Genomic DNA, 13,663 nt, shown 5'->3' on the forward strand with positions numbered 1-13,663 from the left:
GTAACCCGAGAGTCGCGTGGATAATGTCGCTGTGATGGAATGATTGGGGCGCGCGAACTGGACTTGCAATATCAAAATCTCGCCGGTTCGATCTTCTGGCATGGTGATTACTATTACACCTGGTTTTATTATTTTACGAAGTTCTTTTTTTCAGAAGCGACCTGGCCATCCCAAATGATAGCTCAACGAAGTGGCTCATCGCGCGGAAATGCACAGCAGCCAAATGCTCTAAAACGCGTGACGTTGATTCTAAATGTGGAGGGAAAAAACAGGAGGACTCGGAGAAAAATACACGCGACCACGGGGAAAGAGACACCGCAAACTCCAAATACGCAGCGGGCATCAGGGTCGGGTTCGAACCCACGACCTCCTGCATACCAGGCGAGGGAGTTAACATCTCTTAGCCACCGTGGCATCCGTGGTGCGAGTTTCTCGAACCCCCGATCGCCTCTGCCCACCCAGCGCTGTGAGTGATGGGTAACAAACACCTGCACGCTTCGTACTCGCCGAGTATCGGGCGCGGGTGGTGGGGTAGAGCAGAGTGTGGGGAAGCATTTGCACTGAGACACCTCCTTTACCAGTGGCAAAATATAGATAGGTTTTTACCCTTTCCACTGGTACAAAAACTGACACATTTATACAAGGCATCATGTTTGCAATAACCACAACACAAGCAGTCAAAATGCAAACAAAATATCATTATGATTATCAGAGTTGTTTCTTTTTGTTTGCATGTTTGACTGCTTATGTTGTGGTTATTGCAAACATGATGCCTTGTATAAAGGTGTCAGTTTTTGTACCAGTTGAAAGGGTAAAACCCTATTACTACAGAGTGTGGGACTTCTGCATCTTCAGAGATATCTGGCCAGCGGTTGGAAAAGAGTAGGCCAAATACCATGTAGCTACAGGGCTCCCTCTAGTGGAGGCGGCTTCTTCGCCAGCAGTGGCGTGGGCGAGCAATTGCACGGCTGCGCCTGAACCATCGCCGACCAAGCTAGGGCGGTGACGCGGCCTACAGCGGGTTCGATATACAGCGGCAGCCCTGGTTAATCCTGCGGGTGGAATTTATAACGACACGTCGCTCACGCACCGACTGCTTCACCCCATCGTGGACGTTAAAGACACCGTGACGTCTTTCACGGGTCCGAGAAACGACACCGCGTGCCACTCTGCTGGGTTCACGGCAGCTGCAGCTGCAGCGGCAATAATCGCCCGCAAACTGGCCAACGGATTTCCCAGGTCACAGTTCCGCGTGCGTTGTATGGAAGAGCGCAGCACTCGCTGCTGATTAATGTTATACGAGAGAAGGAATTGGGCGCCACGGTGGCTAGGAGATGTGAACTACCTCGGCCTGATATACAGGAGGTCGTGGGTTTCGATCCCGACCTTGACGCCCGCTCTAGATTTAGAGTTTGCGTGTCTCTCTCTCTCTGTGGTCGCGTGGATTTTTCTCCGGGTCCTCCGGTTTCCCCCCTTCACGTTCATTTGGCCGCGATAAATCTCCACGTGGATAAGTCACTTCGTTGAGCTGCCATTTGCGATAGCCAGGTCGCGTAATAAAAATCGCTATATAGCTCAGTGGGCGTAACCTGGAAAGATAAAATAATACAAGTTATGTAATCTCTCTCCGTGGCAAGAGTCCAGACTTTTAAACGAAGATTCGTGCATCCCACGACCGGCCGACACGGGCTGGCTGGGACACGTGCCAAACACATGGAACATACATCTCTGAAAAACCAAGCAACCCCCCCCCCCCCCGTATAGCCTTAACAGACTGTTGGGGCAAGTGCTGTTAGCGAGTACCTATTAAGGCCGGCACGGCACACGAAGGGGTTGGGTGGCCAACGCTACGCCCGGACGCCTTTGTCTTTCCAGTGGGCCAACCGTTGCGCCACCGCTCCCCATTGAGTCCACACACCGCCACGTCTCCAGATTAACAACTCTGCCAAGTGACCTTGTTTAAAGGGGGGTGGGGGGGGGCACGACGCAGTCGATGCTAAACAAACTTTAGACGAACGTGAAACATTACTGAGTAATCCGCTGTTGCCCATCGTGAATTCCGCTCTGGCTCTCGTGTCCCCGTATTACACACACCACGTGCGCACGCACCACGTGTGTACGGCCCCTGTGCGCACGCACCACGTGCACACACGCACCACGTGCACACGGCTCACGTGTACACATACCACGTGCGCACACGCATCACGTGCACACGCATCACGTGCACACGCGCCAGTGTACATGCACCACGGCCACACGGCCCACGTGCGCAGTGCAGGCCACCGTTGCCGCAGCAACATTCTTCGGCTAAATATAATAACGCAGCAGCGGCAGCAGCGGCAGCAGCGGCCAGAGCTTGACAAACATGTATTTACAAGAGAGGCTCTGAAGTCTTCATTAGTGGGGCTAGAGGGAGGAGGAGGGGGGGTCCACAATCCTCCGCTCAAGGGGGTGCGGTGGGAGAGGTGGGGTGCGGTGAGAGGGGGGATGCGGTGAGAGGGGGGGGGTGCGGTGAGGGGGGTGCGGTGAGAGGGGGGGGGGGGTGCGGTGAGAGGGGGGGGGGGTGCGGTGAGAGGGGGGGGGGTGCGGTGAGAGGGGGGGGGGGGTGCGGTGAGAGGGGGGGGGGGTGCGGTGAGAGGGGGGGGGGTACTGCAGTCCGTGGGTGACCGTCTTTGGGCTGGGGTAGAGAGAGAGGAGAGGGGGGGCTTGTCAATCCTTGCCGGAGTAAAACCGCCCGGCCGGGCGTGGCCGGCGGCTCACGGTGCGTCCGCGGTATTTATATTTCGGCTTTCACCGTCGCGTCCTTGCGCCCCGCGCCCCGAGATTAGAGCCCCTGAGAGGCTCCAATCAACTCAAGTGCCGCCACTGCGGCTCAACCCGGGCGGGCGGGCGGGCGGGCGGGCGGGCGGGCGGGGAGGGCGGCGCGGGGGAGAGAGGGAGGGAGATAATCTCCTGCTGACGAGATTAGCGGTGGGGAACACGACAGCCAGCAGAGACAGAATGTTCACATCTGCACCTGCCTGGCCGCATGCCCACCTGGCTCGCATATTCATCTGCCCACCTGCCCACCTATTCACCTGCCCACCTATTCACCTACCCAACTATTCATTTACCCACCTGCCCACCTATTCACCTTCCCACCAATTCACCTGCCTACCTATTCACCTACCCACCTTCCCACCTACCCACCTGCCCACCGATTCACCTACCCACCGATTCACCTACCCACCTGCCCACCTATCCACCTGCCCACCGATTCACCTACCCACCTGCCCACCGATTCACCTACCCACCTATTCATTTACCCACCTGCCCACCTATTCACCTACCCACCGATTCACCTACCCACCTGCCCACCTATTCACCTACCCACCGATTCACCTACCCACCTATTCATTTACCCACCTGCCCACCTATTCACCTACCCACCGATTCACCTACCCACCTGCCCACCTATTCACCTACCCACCGATTCACCTACCCACCTATTCACCTACCCACCTGCCCGTCTACCCAACCGCCGCGGTGCCGAGATGTTAACTCCCTCGCCTGGTGTACAGGACGTCGTGGGCTCGATCCGCTACCCAGACGCCTGCTGTGTATTTGGAGTTTGCACGTCTCTCTCACCGTCCCCGTGGTCGCGTGGAATGTTGTCCGGGTCCTCTGATTCCCCTCCTCCTCCACATTTAGAATTAACATCTCGCGTACTTGGCGACTATGAATTTCCACGTGATAATCCACTTCGGTGAGTGAGTATTTGTGGTCGGGTCGCTTATGAAAATGAGCTGTGTAGCTCAGTGGGTCCTGCCGAGTAAAACAAAAGTTTCACTTTCCCACCTCCACGCCCGGCCATTCGCGAAATCGCCGTCAATCAACACACGTGGATTATTCTCTTACACCATTGGAACCTCATTTGCCAGTAGCAAAATATGATAATAGGTTTTTTACCCTTTTATCTGGCAACAAAACTGAGACCTTTTTTTTTTACAAGGAGTCAAGTTTGCCTAGACCACAATACCTGCAGTAGGAATGCAAACAAAAAACATAACTCTGATGTTTGCACTGTCCTTGAAGTTGATTGGTCCACACCAGAGACAGCTTTCTTTAGAGCCTAGTCTCACCCTGGTGTTGGACCAGATGACGCCAAAAGGCGCACTCGGGTGTGGACCAATCAATTTCAAGGACCGTGCATACATTATCAAAGTTATGTTTTTGGTTTGCATTCCGACTGCAGGTATTGTGGTCTATGCAAACATGACTCCTTGTAAAAAAAGGTGTCAGTTTTGTTGCCAGATAAAAGGGTAAAAAAAACAATTATCGTGGATTATTCTCTTCAACTCAAAAACACTTCCCCCCATAGCCGACGTTTGGTGCAATGGTCCTTCTTCGTAGCAGAGGCACCAGAGGCTGAATGCACGAAACACCACCACACGGTAACAAGAATACTCCTACTGCACCATGAGTTTTAACAGTGTTCACAGGTGGAGTCTTAACATTGGAATATGAAGATTTAGCCATGAGTGGATATTCAGTAACACATTCACAATTATGTTTTGCATGCATTTGTAAAAGGTAAACATCATCATCAGCCATGGTCAATCCACTGCTGGATGAAGGCCCCCCCCCACCCGTGACCTTCCTCAATGAGTGCGACGTTAATCATCAACCTGCTGACACAAACCGATGTCATCGGTCCCATCTCCGCAATCCATCGCTCCTCTCTCGGGCGCGTTCCGTGGCCACTGATCCACCCTCACTCCCTCCACGCTGGCGAGGCCGGCTTCTAGGAAGAGCTGGGAGGGGGGGGGGGCAACCACACTTGACCCCACCACGGGCACACCTACCGATGGACTCTTGACCTCTGCTGGACCCATGCGTGCCGCTGTGTGGACACAACGCGGGGGGGGGGCTCAACCGCCGCGCGAGGAAAATCGAACTGAACTGGTGACCTCTGGAATGGATTTCGTTTTTTATCGATGATTAGCGACTTTCTTACCCTGTTTTTGCACTCCGATCGGGTTTTTCGTATCGATCGTTTGTTGTAACTTGCTGACCCCGTCCCATACGGCACCATCCGTGAAGATTTTTTTTAGCTCATCGGATTCCTCCTGCAGTTTAAAATAAAGATTCTGATCCTGGAAAGGCAACCGGTTACCGCAACCCATTGAAGAGCACGGCAGCGGTCGCAAGCAGCAAGCAGCAGCAACTCCGTGCGTTGCGTATTCACTTTGTTTTATTTAGCTCGCTTCAAATTCCAGAAACGAGATCGGACAAACCAGAGCGAGAGCGAAAACAAAACCAGCAGTAAACAGTAAAACTGTACAGGGCAGTGAGGGTGTGGGAAGGGGGGAAAACTCGCGACAAAATAATCCCGGCGGAGTTTCAAAAAAAAAAAAGTCGTGGTGCCGGAACTTCCAAAAGTCGTCCCGAACACGCCGCTCACAGCAAGCAGCAGCACGGCGCGCAGAAGCTGCCGCCGCGAAACGACGGCCAGGGAATCGAGAACCAGGGGGGGGGGGGCATTCCCCGAGTCGCGTTTCACAAAACTGGGGGGGGGGGGGCAGCTTAAGTCGGCGAGTTTCACGATGCACGGAGCTCATCTCGTGAAAGACCCAATCCCGACTGATGGGGGGGTGCGGGTGCCGCGCCGATTAGCGGACTGCGATCGCCCCCCCCCCCGCACCACTTAGCAGTCCACAGCCGATTTGTGGCAAAGCCGCGTGTGGCCGTGGTCTCTCGTCTCCCGGCTCTCCCCGATTGCAGCCCGGTCAGTGTCTTGCTGACGCCAACCGGCTAGCCGAGTCACTGCACCCTCGTGCACGCACCGACTACCGGAGGAGACTTCGCATCGGCACGGTGACGCCGCCACTTGCCACGAAGTGGCAAGGGACTTCCGATTTTGGTTTTTGTTTCGTTACTTTCATAGAGGTCTGAAATGTCAAAGCGACGGACATCGTCAAGAGCGAACGATTGAGGCAGGCTTTGCAGCTAACTCTCCACGATGGTGAGATGTTGACTACCTCGCCTGGTCTACAGGAGGTCGCGGGTTCTATCCCGACCCGGGCGCGTGCTGTAGATTTGGAGTTTGCGGCCTCTCTCTCTCCCCGTGGTGGTGTGGATTTGTCTCCGGGTCCGCCTGGTTTTACCCCTCACATTGAGAGTGAACGTGCGTTAGAGTATTTGGCTGCTGTACAGAAACAAGAATCCACATCATAAGCCACTTCGTCGAGCCGTCATTTGTGGCCAAGTCGCTTCTGAAAATGAGCTACACACCTCAATGAGCCTTAGCTGGCAACATAAAAAAGCGGAACAGTTTGACGCACGCCGAACACACACACGGGGTCATTGGTATCCAGCGATCCCACGAACGACGAATCTGTGGCGCTCCTCTCGCTCGCTCACCGCGGTCCCTGCACGCCCACCAAGCGCCCCCCCCCCTCTGGTCTACGACTCGACGTATGAATAATAATAATACGCCATCGGCCGATGTGGCTTTCCAGATCAATAATATGTTCCAGCAGCATTCATCATCATCACGACGCATGGGCAGATCGCCCGAAGGTGTCCACTGCACATTTAATCAATTGTTTCCACTTTCCTCTGCCTTGGTGCCAGTACGCTCAAGCATGCGCGCATCATCCTGGCATCAATCTCGCAGGCTGCCATCAAGCCATTCTGTGATTAGGCCTTCCTCTCTGTTCGGCTCCTTCACATATTTCCCCCGAGCAACAACAACAACGACGATGTTTTCAATGTTCCTGTTGTTCTCCATCCTACTGCATGTGCCCAGCAACGTTATCAGGAACATCACCGCACCTGATAATTGTTTTTTTCACCCTTTTATCAGGCAACAAAACTGACACCTTTTTTGACGAGGAGTCATGTTTGCATAGACCACAATACCTGCAAAAAAGGTGTCAGTTTTGTTGCCAGATAACAGAGTAAAAACCCAATTATCATATTTTTTACTGGCAAATGAGGTACCAATGGTGTTAATCACCGCACCTGTCACGCAAAGGCTGGTGAAATATAATGTTGCCAGGGGGGGGGGGGGGGTCACCAGATGTGATTTCGTCGATGCAAGGCGCAAGCCTCGCGACTGGTCGGCGTTGTCGAGACGGGCAACAGGCGAGCGTCTCTCTTGTGTTTGGTTTGGTAAAAAAAAATTCGAAATAAACAGTCGACGCTTTTAAAGTGACCCAACATTGCGACTTCGAACTAAAGTGAATATTTGTGTTTGGTTTGTCGCCCTTGCCCCCCCACTACCCCCCGTCCACCGCACCTGCGATGAGCAAGGTTGGCTGTGCAATGGTATGGTGCGAAAGAAGCTCAACGTACACACGTACGTACGAAGTAAGCGAAAGCACTTTCGTGGGAAATGAACTGCACGCCGGACACAGATTGCACGTGGCCTTCAACACAAAAACAGACTCACGCCACACCTCCAGGGCCTTCCAGACTTCACCGGCGACTTGCGGCAAATCCGCGGCCTCCATCTCCATCTCGCCATCAGATGTCGCTACGTGCAGGGCGCAGCGTGACAGCCGGCACACTACAACAGTGCCGAGAAAACTGTTTCTGAACCCCAATGATAATTATGGAATTCCATAGTTCCGCCATGATAGTCTTCTTGAATCAAAACTGGTATTTTCTTAAATATCCAATAGGGTTTAAATGAAGCAATTGCATGTATTTTGAAACAAAATCATGTACGAATTAAATTAATAATGAGAAATGAAGGTTCCGGGTGTGTGAAAAAGTAAGTGAACCCTTGGTTTCATTTGCCCAATTAAGGGAATAATTAGAATTAGGAGTTTAAATAATTAGGAAGATCTTCAGGGGTGAGTTTGGAAGGCCCCCACCCGACAAAACGATCAGAATCTTTGCGAGCTTGAGCCTCACCATACAGGTGCGTGTGGACACAAGTGATGCCACGATCAAAAAGAAATCTCTGAGGACCTCAGAAGAAGAGTTATTGATGCTCATCAGTCCAGAAAGGGTTACAAAACCATTTCTAAGGATTTGGGGCTCCACCAATCCACTGTGACACAGAGAGTCTACAAATGGAGAAAGTTAAAGACCGGAAAATTATCAAGAAAGTCACAAAGAAGCCCAGAGAAACATCCAAGGATCTGCAGGCCACTCGCCCTGGCTAATGTGAGTGTCCATGACTCAACTATCGGAAAAAACTAACAAGAATGGTGCTCGTGGAAGGATATCAAGGAGAAAACCACCGCTCTCCAACAAGAACATTGCTGCCCGTCTGAAGTTTGCCAAAGAGCGCACAGATGATGAACAATAACTCTGGAACGATGTTCTCTGGACAGACGAGTCAAAGGTGGAACTTTTGCCCTCAGTGAGAAACGTTTTGTTTGGCAAAAACCACACACCGCTTTCGAACAGAAAAACCTCATCCCAACTGTCAAGCCCGGTTAGTGGGAATGTGAGGGTTTGGGGTTGCTTTGCTCAGGACCTGGACGGCTTGGCATCAGACACATTTCTGCATTGCATTAGAAGATTCTAGAGGAGAATGTCAGACCACCCGTCCATGAGCTGAAGCTGAACCGAACGTGGGTCTTGCAGCCAGACACTGATCCTCAACATACAAGCAGAGCTACAAAAGAATGGCTGCAGAAGAGGAAATTCTACATTATACAATGGCCTAGTCAAAGTCCGGACCTAAACCCCATCGAAATGTTGTGGCAGGACCTGAAGCGAGCCGACCATGCAAGGCAACCCTCAAATGTCCCCAATTTGAAGGAGATCTGTGAGGAGGAATGGGCCAAAATCCCTCAAATCCGAAGCGAGAGACACTGACGAACGGGTTACAGGAAATGCTGAGGTGCAATCATTGCTGCTCAAGCGGATGTCCCCGGTTATTGAATGAAACCTTACCTTTTCACACCTGCTTATTGAATGTAGAATCATTTGAAGATGAATGAATGTTGAAAGAGTATCCTGTAATTGCGTCATTTGTTTATAAACATGTCATCTTTATCTTTTGTTAAGATTTAGATTCAGATGTAATAACATTTTAGGTTTCAAATAAGTAAAATATGTCAAAATCCTAAAGAGGGGGGTTCACAAACTTTTTTCGGCACTGCACGTGGCTAAACGCAGGGTGCACTGTGACAGCCGGTACACCACCAACTACAACTACGTCACTGCACCCGGGAGGGAGTCTGCTGCATCGAGGGGAAAGGATCTCGGCGCACGCCGGACAATCATTGAAGAGAAGCCGAGGCACTGGGTGTGGGGAAGCAGCGACTCACGGACTCCGACCGGTAGCCGTTGGCACATTGAAGCGATTTGCCCTGGCAACTCGGCTGCCCTGGCAACTCGGCTGCCCTGGCAACTCGGCTGCCCTGGCAACTCGGCTGCCCTGGCAACTCGGCTGCCCTGGCAACTCGGCTGCCCTGGCAACTCGGCTGCCCTGGCAACTCGGCTGCCCTGGCAACTCGGCTGCCCTGGCAACTCGGCTGCCCTGGCAACCCGGCTGCCCTGGCAACCCGGCTGCCCTGGCAACCCGGCTGCCCTGGCAACCCGGCTGCCCTGGCAACTCGGCTGCCCTGGCAACTCGGCTGCCCTGGCAACTCGGCTGCCCTGGCAACTCGGCTGCCCTGACAACTCGGCTGCCCTGGCAACTCGGTTGCCCTGGCAACTGAGCTGGCAGGTCGCGCGACCCCCACGGCCCTGTGCTCGGCACGCAGCGGTTACATTCAACGTCCCTTTGGCAGAATAACAACGAGAATGGGCAACACCGATGCGCACCGACGCGCTTTATGTACACGCACGCACGCCACACACGCACACACATCCAATGTATTTACAACACTGACCCCCCCCCCCCCGTCCCAAACGCTGCTGCCACCTCCAGATGCGGGTAAAGGAAAGGGGTCTGTGGGCCCACTCTTGGCCCTGCACATATTTGTACAATCGCAGGCCAAGTGTTCGTCCAATGACAGCGCTTTCTTGGGCTTCCGTTGGTGAACAATGTCAAGATTGACCTATGGAAGGTCATGAATTTGTTATTTAGTCGTCATGGTTAGGGGTCAGGATTCCAGGTTATATGTTTGAGGTTAAGGGTGAGTCTGGAATCACGGTTTAGGTTCAGCGTTTTGTAGTTGTCATGTATACGTTTGGTTTAGCTGTTTGGGGCGAAGGGGGTTTTTACTGGTTAGTGTTAGGGTTGGAGGTTATGGCTCAAGGTTTTGGCTCAAGGTTAGGGCTCATGGTTAGGGCTCTAGGTTAGGGCTCATGGTTAGGAGTTTGGGGTCGATGTCAGGAGTGCCCAGAGACCACTTCTCTCATCCCGCATCTGGGGTCTAAACAGGACTTGGCCTTTTACACAACTGCATGCTTGTGAAATACGCAATACACTGGGAGCTTTTGCCACCATCCAAGTGTGGAAATAAGAAGAGGTTTTACCCTTTCTGGCAATAAAACAGGAGGTGTTAAAATGTTCAAACACCAAATAGAAACCTCTTGCAAGGCAGCAAGTCTGAATCTTGCTACAAGTAGTGTGTGGTTAACGGTAATGGTGATGGTCGAGATGGTGGTGATGGTTGTGGTGGTGGTGATGTTAGCGGTGATGATTGTGGTGGCGATAATTGTGGTGGTGATGGTCGAGATGGTGGTGATGGTTGTGGTGGTGGTGATGTTAGCGGTGATGATTGTGGTGGCGATAATTGTGGTGGTGATGGTCGAGATGGTGGTGATGGTTGTGGTGGTGGTGATGTTAGCGGTGATGATTGTGGTGGCGATAATTGTGGTGGTGATGGTCGAGATGGTGGTGATGGTTGTGGTGGTGGTGATGTTAGCGGTGATGATTGTGGTGGCGATAATTGTGGTGGTGATGGTCGAGATGGTGGTGATGGTTGTGGTGGTGGTGATGTTAGCGGTGATGATTGTGGTGGCGATAATTGTGGTGGTGATGGTCGAGATGGTGGTGATGGTTGTGGTGGTGGTGATGTTAGCGGTGATGATTGTGGTGGCGATAATTGTGGTGGTGATGGTCGAGATGGTGGTGATGGTTGTGGTGGTTGTGATGATAGCGGCGGTGATGATTGTGGTGATGGTTGTGGTGGTGATGGTTGTGGTGGTGATGGTTGTGGTGGTGATGGTTGTGGTGGTGATGATAGCGGAGGTGATGATAGCGGAGGTGATGATAGCGGAGGTGACGACTGTGGTGGTGGTGGTGATGAAAGCGGCGGTGATGATTGTGGTGATGGTTGTGGTGGTGATGGTTGTGATGGTGATGGTTGTGGTGATGATAGCGGAGGTGATGATAGCGGAGGTGATGACTGTGATAGTGGTGATTGTGGTGATGGTTGTGGTGGTGATGATAGCGGAGGTGATGATTGTGGTGATGGTTGTGGTGGTGATGGTTGTGATGGTGATGGTTGTGGTGGTGATGATAGCGGAGGTGATGACTGTGGTGGTGGTGATGATGAAAGCGGCGGCGATGAAGACGCACAATCGGAATAAAATCCGGAAAACACTTAAAAAAATCAGTTGGCATCAAGTTCACAAGCTTAACAACAAGCCCCCCCCCCCTCCCCCCTATTCCACTGCCCCGGACTTGTCGAGCAACCAATCACATCCGATCGACAATTCTGCGAGTCAGCTGGCGTCTCGCTACGCGCGCTGCTCCGAGTACGCGGAGCGAAACGTCGGACATCGTCCCCCGGAAGACGATGACGACGACGGCAGCGGCGCGGTAACAAGCCGCGAATGCGCCGGACGGCGGCGCAGCGGTAAGAAGACGAGAGATCGTTGGGGAGTGCGACACACTGCCGTTGGGTCGACTTGGGGCAATGGTTGGGTAACGATGCGGCCCCGTGGAGCATGTTGATGCTGCCGGGTCTTCGCACCTGAAGAGGCTCACACGGCAACGTTAACATCACCAAGAGCAGAAACAGGAAGACTTTCTTCACAATTCTGGCGACACGTCACAGAACTCGAACTGTAAATGCTGTGGGCTTTACTCTTGCCAACGCACACGCAGCGGTGCGTGGCCAAGTCGTAACACATTGCCATGTTTTGTTCGCGTGAACAAAACCTCACTAAAATTGGCGGTGTCGGGCGGTGGCGGGTTAGATGACATTGATATTTACGAGATCCAACCCCAAAAACACGGCCTGGTCTAGGTGTGTCTACGGTGATGCGTGGGGTGACGGTGAGCGCGCCGAGCACAGAGTGAAGCTTGGGGCCTACCGAAGTTGACGGAGGGGTCGTACCCACGTGGCCCCACCGCCCACCCCCCCCCCCCCCCACCAACTTGTCCGGCTTGCCCATCACCGGGATTGCGGTCCGTCCTCCTCTAACGCTCCGTGTTCTTTTCAAAACGCGAATTTAGATGCAATGCGATAAATGCATTGGGGAACACGTTTTTGTTTATAATGCGGATGCGATTGGGATATAACGCGACCGAGTGGGATAAGCGGGCAAGCGGTCTGCCTCGGCGTAGCATCATCGCACGAGGCACTGGGATGCTGCTGGATGCTTCTCGATGCTACCCACGTGCCTCAGTCTTTGTTCAGCCTGCGGACGCACCTCACGTTTTATCGCAGACTGTGCTTTACCCGACATTATATACGAGGACGCGATTTTTCCATAACTCGGTGTTCTTCAGGAATGCAACTACAACGTTGTTACAGAACAGACTGTGTACGCAACCTTTCGTAGTCATGTGACCTCCTCCTGCAAGCTGATTGGAGGCTGCCATCCCATTTGGCCAATAGGGGGAAGCGTAACTGTTTTCATTGGAGAGCGACACACAGCGCAAACACACCCCTCCATGTGAGCGCAAGGGTGGAAGAGGTTATCTTCAGCCCCCTCAAAGCAGCACTCGAAACCCCCTTCATCACACTTCATGATTCAAGCCGACCCGTGGCGATTCGCAGGAATCTTGGAGACAAGGCAATTGGTGGTCAGCCAAAGGCACTTTTCACAAAACGCACTGGAACACAGCGAGAGACAAAAGCTCTCCCCCCGTGGAGCCTCCACAGAGCGTCGGGGCGAGTGCTGTTAGCGAGCACCTGTCAACACGACCCGGGGCAAGCCCCACAGCCGGCCACCAACCTTTCCGCCCAGTGCACATGTTTGCAAAGCGCACCAGGTACTCATTTAAAGCTAAAGTCAAACTCGAGGAGGCACAAGAGAGGTTCAGACACCACTTTGCCACTCGTGTCAGCCGTGGTCAGGAATCGAACCAAGGTGTCCGGGATCGTAGTGCAGTCACACACAGGGCTCGAAAGACACACACGGACCGAGATCTCAGAAAGACATGACAAAGACCCCCCCCCCCCCCCCCCCCCCCGTAAAGCCTTAACAGGCTGTTGGGCAAGTGCCGTTAGCCAGCACCCTATCAAGGCCGGCATGGCATGCGAGTGGGTGAGGGGCCAGCACCATGCACGGCCGCCTTCGTCTCTCCAGTGTTGATGTTCACACACCGCACCTGGCAGGCATTTAAGGCCGAGTCGACCTAGGGGAGGCCAGCCCAAGACCGGCTCAAATATTCGCCACCGTTGTCGGCCGCGACCGGGCATTCGAACTCGGGTTTGCCGCTTTCGCAGCGCGGCGCGCTAACCGCTCCGCCACCGCTCCTTCACGGAATCACCGGCCCCCCCCCCTCCCCCCACCCCCCCACCCACCGCTGGCG

At 53.4% G+C, this 13,663-nt stretch overlaps 1 pseudogene; it reads right to left on the reverse strand.

The window, feature by feature from the left end:
* LOC133341877 (UBX domain-containing protein 7-like) overlaps window positions 1-7,502 on the reverse strand; it is a 25,231-nt pseudogene extending 17,729 nt beyond the window's left edge.
* Between the last annotated feature and the right edge of the window lie 6,161 nt (window positions 7,503-13,663).

This window comes from Lethenteron reissneri, chromosome 2, assembly GCF_015708825.2.
Source record: "Lethenteron reissneri isolate LAM-NWPU_2019-01 chromosome 2, ASM1570882v1, whole genome shotgun sequence".
NCBI classification, from domain to species: domain Eukaryota; kingdom Metazoa; phylum Chordata; class Hyperoartia; order Petromyzontiformes; family Petromyzontidae; genus Lethenteron; species Lethenteron reissneri.